Below are 4,307 nucleotides of genomic sequence, written 5' to 3'. Positions count from 1 at the left end.
CCCCAAAATGTACGTACCCCAAAATGTACAGAATTATTACATAATTAAAATAGACCCCATGACACCCCACGCCCGAGGAGTATAAAAAAGAAAATGAAGCCAATGATAAAATTCCGACATTTTAAAGGAGACGTTGAAATATTAAGAGGCTGATTTTGGATCGGCTGCGTTCAGGCGGGAATGACTTAAGCGCCGACTCTGCTGCGGCGGCACATTGAATGTCCCCCATCCAGGGAAAACGGGCTGGTGTCCCCCAAAGTAATATTATTTCCAGAACTAAAAATGACAAAGTACAAAAGTCGGCACGACGGGCTCAATTCACAAAGCTTCAGCACAAGGATAAGAATCTTCATTGTCAGATCTCGTCACCTGATAAGAACTGTGACTTTATGACAAGAAGGATCCCCGTGGGTCAGCTTTGTGGACCGAGCCTGACGCTTGTTTTTAGCCATTTGTGAAAAGAATATTTTTGTATTAAACTAGAAATGTCAAATATTGCAGCTTGCCAGTCCTTAGATGTGGCGGCTGCAGTCACTTTCTTTTTTCAGGCTTAGAACATTTTCGGCATGCACAGAAAATACCCGTTGATCCTGCCAGAAAATCGGTGTCCTTGCCACTTCCTGGGAGCTGAACAGAAGACAAGGACATTATTGTTTCATATTCAGGACTGTCCCTACAATGAGACAGCCTGAGGTGGTTGCCTCAGTAGAATTCTGACATCACAGGTTGCCAGTGGCTGAGCGGGACGCACTGTCTGGGGTCCTGTCAATGATTGGGGTGGGACATCAGACAGAGCTAGAGGTACCATGCATTACCTGCACATGCCACCCCCTTCCCCCCCCAGTAACATGCACCACCAGCACCCAATCACATACCCACCACCAGGGGCGTAACTAGAAATCACAGGGCCACAATTTTGTATGGGCCCCCCGTGATTTCTAGATAAGTCCACCTGATAACCCAAACAGCCCACCTGAGGGTGACCCTGCAGAGCCCACCATACACTCTGCAGGGTCTCAGGTGGGCGGTCAAACCCTCTTACCTGTCTGGCCGATCCTCTGTCAGCCTCCTTCTCCACGATCGCTTGCGGGTCCCGCCTCCTCTGTCACTGGGCCCGCCTCCTCGATCACCGGGCCCCGCCATCCCCATTGCTAAGCCCCACCTCCTCCATCGATGCTGACGACGGGCCCAGCCACCTCCTCCAAAGCTGCTGGTTCTCACCGCTGTGAGGAGGAACGTGCTGCGGCACATGTGAACAGCGGCGTGTTCCTCCTCACAGCCGCCAGTGACAGCCAGCAGCGTGAGATGCCATAGCGACCCAGGGATGTCCCCCTCGGTGCCCCATAGCGGCCGCCTGGGTCGCTATGGTAATTGTTAAGCCACTGCCCACCACCCCCCCAGTAATGTGCACTGCTAGCGATCCCCTATACCACCACCTCCCCCACCTCAGGCAGCAAAAGGTGTATGCACACACTTGTTCGTATGTAAACTACTAATGCCATCATCCCCCATTTAATGGAGACAAAGAGAGAAAATGTGTGAAGTCCAGACTGTGTGACAACCATGGATCCAGTGCAATCAGTGAGTTGTCACCTTAGGACAGGAAGTGTGTTACTGGCAGGATCACCAGGTGAAATAGCTAAATAAAGAAAACGAATGCGGCCGCCACATCCAAGGACCGGCAATCTGCAATACATGACATATTTGTCCTTGGCTTTAGATACGCTGTTAGTGGATGAGGATCTGGGAACCCCCGACTGTGATGCAGGAGAGGAATTCCCAGAAACAAAGCAGAAATGTTCCAAGAGAACGAATACTTCACAGATACGGACGAGATGCAGCAGACATGATTGTTTTAGGGGCAGTTACAGTTCTTTGGCGCAGAAATTATTTGCACTAAAATGCGGGAACCCGCGCACTGAATTCCGGGGCACCGCTAACCCCGCCCACAGCACTTACAAAAGTCCACCCACTTTACATGTATGTCCTGCACAGACTCCACCTCGGAATATGCAAGGAACCAACCAACCACCACGTCCCCTTTACCGGCTGGTCCTGCACAGACTCCACTTCTGAGCATGCAAGGGACCGCCCACCACGTCCCCTTTACTGGCTGGTCCTGCACAGACTCCACCTCTGAGCATGCAAGGGACCGCCCACCACGTCCCCTTTACCGGCTGGTCCTGCACAGACTCCACCTCTGAGCATGCAAGGGACCGCCCACCACGTCCCCTTTACCGGCTGGTCCTGCCCAGACTCCACCTCTGAGCATGCAAGGGACCGCCCACCACGTCCCCTTTACCGGCTGGTCCTGCCCAGACTCCACCTCTGAGCATGCAAGGGACCGCCCACCACGTCCCCTTTACCGGCTGGTCCTGCCCAGACTCCACCTCTGAGCATGCAAGGGACCGCCCACCACGTCCCCTTTACCGGCTGGTCCTGCCCAGACTCCACCTCTGAGCATGCAAGGGACCGCCCACCACGTCCCCTTTACCGGCTGGTCCTGCCCAGACTCCACCTCTGAGCATGCAAGGGACCGCCCACCACGTCCCCTTTACCGGCTGGGCCTGCACAGACTCCACCTCTGAACATGCAAGGGACCGCCCACTCCAATCTCTACAGTTCTTGCTTCTATTGTACATGTGTAGTACCTGAAATGAGGTTGATGCGGTGATCCCGGGACACAGCCCCAAACACAACAACATGGGTGGGACAGAGGGACAAGGTGCGGGACTGTTCCAGCAACTCCAGGACAGTCGGCATGTATGACTGAACCCAGAAACCATCACAAATTGTGTCAAACTGTTGCAATTGAAACCCTTTAGAGGTAAACGTGGAAGTTCAGTGACGAGCCGAGCCGCCGCGTATATACGGGTGTGACCCGGAGAATACAAACTTGTCACCTGGCGTTCCTGGACAGCAAGTGACAGGAAATATCTCCTCCCACTAACCCGCCGTCGCTGTATCCTGATAATCTGCCCGGAATTCGGCCATCAGCCTGAGAATGTTATCCAGAGTTCTTTTCCATGAAGGGACTTGTGTTCAGCGGCGCTCGGTCCGCTCCGCATTGTACAATGAAGAAGTTGCCTTTGTCTATTTTACTAGAAAACTAACCAAGTCGTCTCGGCTCTCCGTGTGCGCTGTATATGGGAAGCTCCTAACGCTAACGTGTCCTGGCGGCGTATCGCTGTGCGCCGATCGCTAACAAAAAAACCTTTTATTCCACAAAGCACAATCCGCGCCTTCGCTCGGCGGGTCTCGCAGTTTCGCTCGGCGGCTCGAAGTTTCGTTCGGAGTCCATTTTAATTTTTTTCTTCTTCGGTGTAACTAACCAGCTTTCCGTCATCGCCGATATTGTGACGATCAAATGATCCCGACTTTCATTTCTAGTCATCGGTAGAGAATCTTTTTAACCCTCCGCTCCCCGGGAAGACTCGTCGCCCTTTTCGTTACTATTTCATTTTTTTTTTGTTGGTATCTGTGAGGAGAGCGGATGAATATTTCGAAAGTGTATTATATATTAAAAAAAAGATATCTGTTCTTGGTTGTCTGTAATTCATTTATGTTTGTGGGAGGAGTTTGGGGGGACGGCCCCTTCCTGTTCCAACATGACTGCGCACCAGTGCACAAAGCCAAGTCCATAAAGACATGGAGGGGGGAGTTTGGAGGGGGAGGAACGTGACTGGCCGCACAGAGTCCTGACCTCAACCCCATAGAACACCTTTGGGATGAATTAGAGCGGAGAATGCGAGCCCCTCCCCCAACATCAGTACCTGACCTCACAAATGGTCCAACATTCCCATAGACACACTCCTAAACCTTGTGGACGCCTTCCCAGAAGAGGCGGAGCTGTTATAGCGGCAAAGGGCAGAGCCAACCCAATACTGAACCCTACGGACTAAGACTGGGAGGCCATTAGAGGGCGGAGCCAACCCAATACTGAACCCTACAGACTAAGACTGGGATGCCATTAGAGGGCGGAGCCAACCCAATACTGAACCCTACGGACTAAGACTGGGAGGCCATTAGAGGGCAGAGCCAACCCAATACTGAACCCTACGGACTAAGACTGGGATGCCATTAGAGTTCATGTGCGTGTAAAGGCGTCCAAATACTTTTGGTAATATAGTGTATATTTTTTCAGGTCGAATGTATGTAATGTAATACTGAATTATGGCCACTAGAGGAAGCTGAGGAATTTCAGGATTAAATAGTTATTTCCTATGCTCCTCAGCACTGCCTGGTGACCCCCGATGCTGTATTACATTACATACATTTGACCTGAAAAGAAAATATACTTAAGAACA

The sequence above is a fragment of the Nanorana parkeri genome, unplaced genomic scaffold (genome assembly GCF_000935625.1).
Source record: "Nanorana parkeri isolate BGI_ZX_2015 unplaced genomic scaffold, ASM93562v1 scaffold2591, whole genome shotgun sequence".
Lineage (NCBI taxonomy): Eukaryota > Metazoa > Chordata > Amphibia > Anura > Dicroglossidae > Nanorana > Nanorana parkeri.
The sequence above is the reverse complement of the archived record's forward strand: the minus strand, read 5'-3'. Positions refer to the sequence as shown.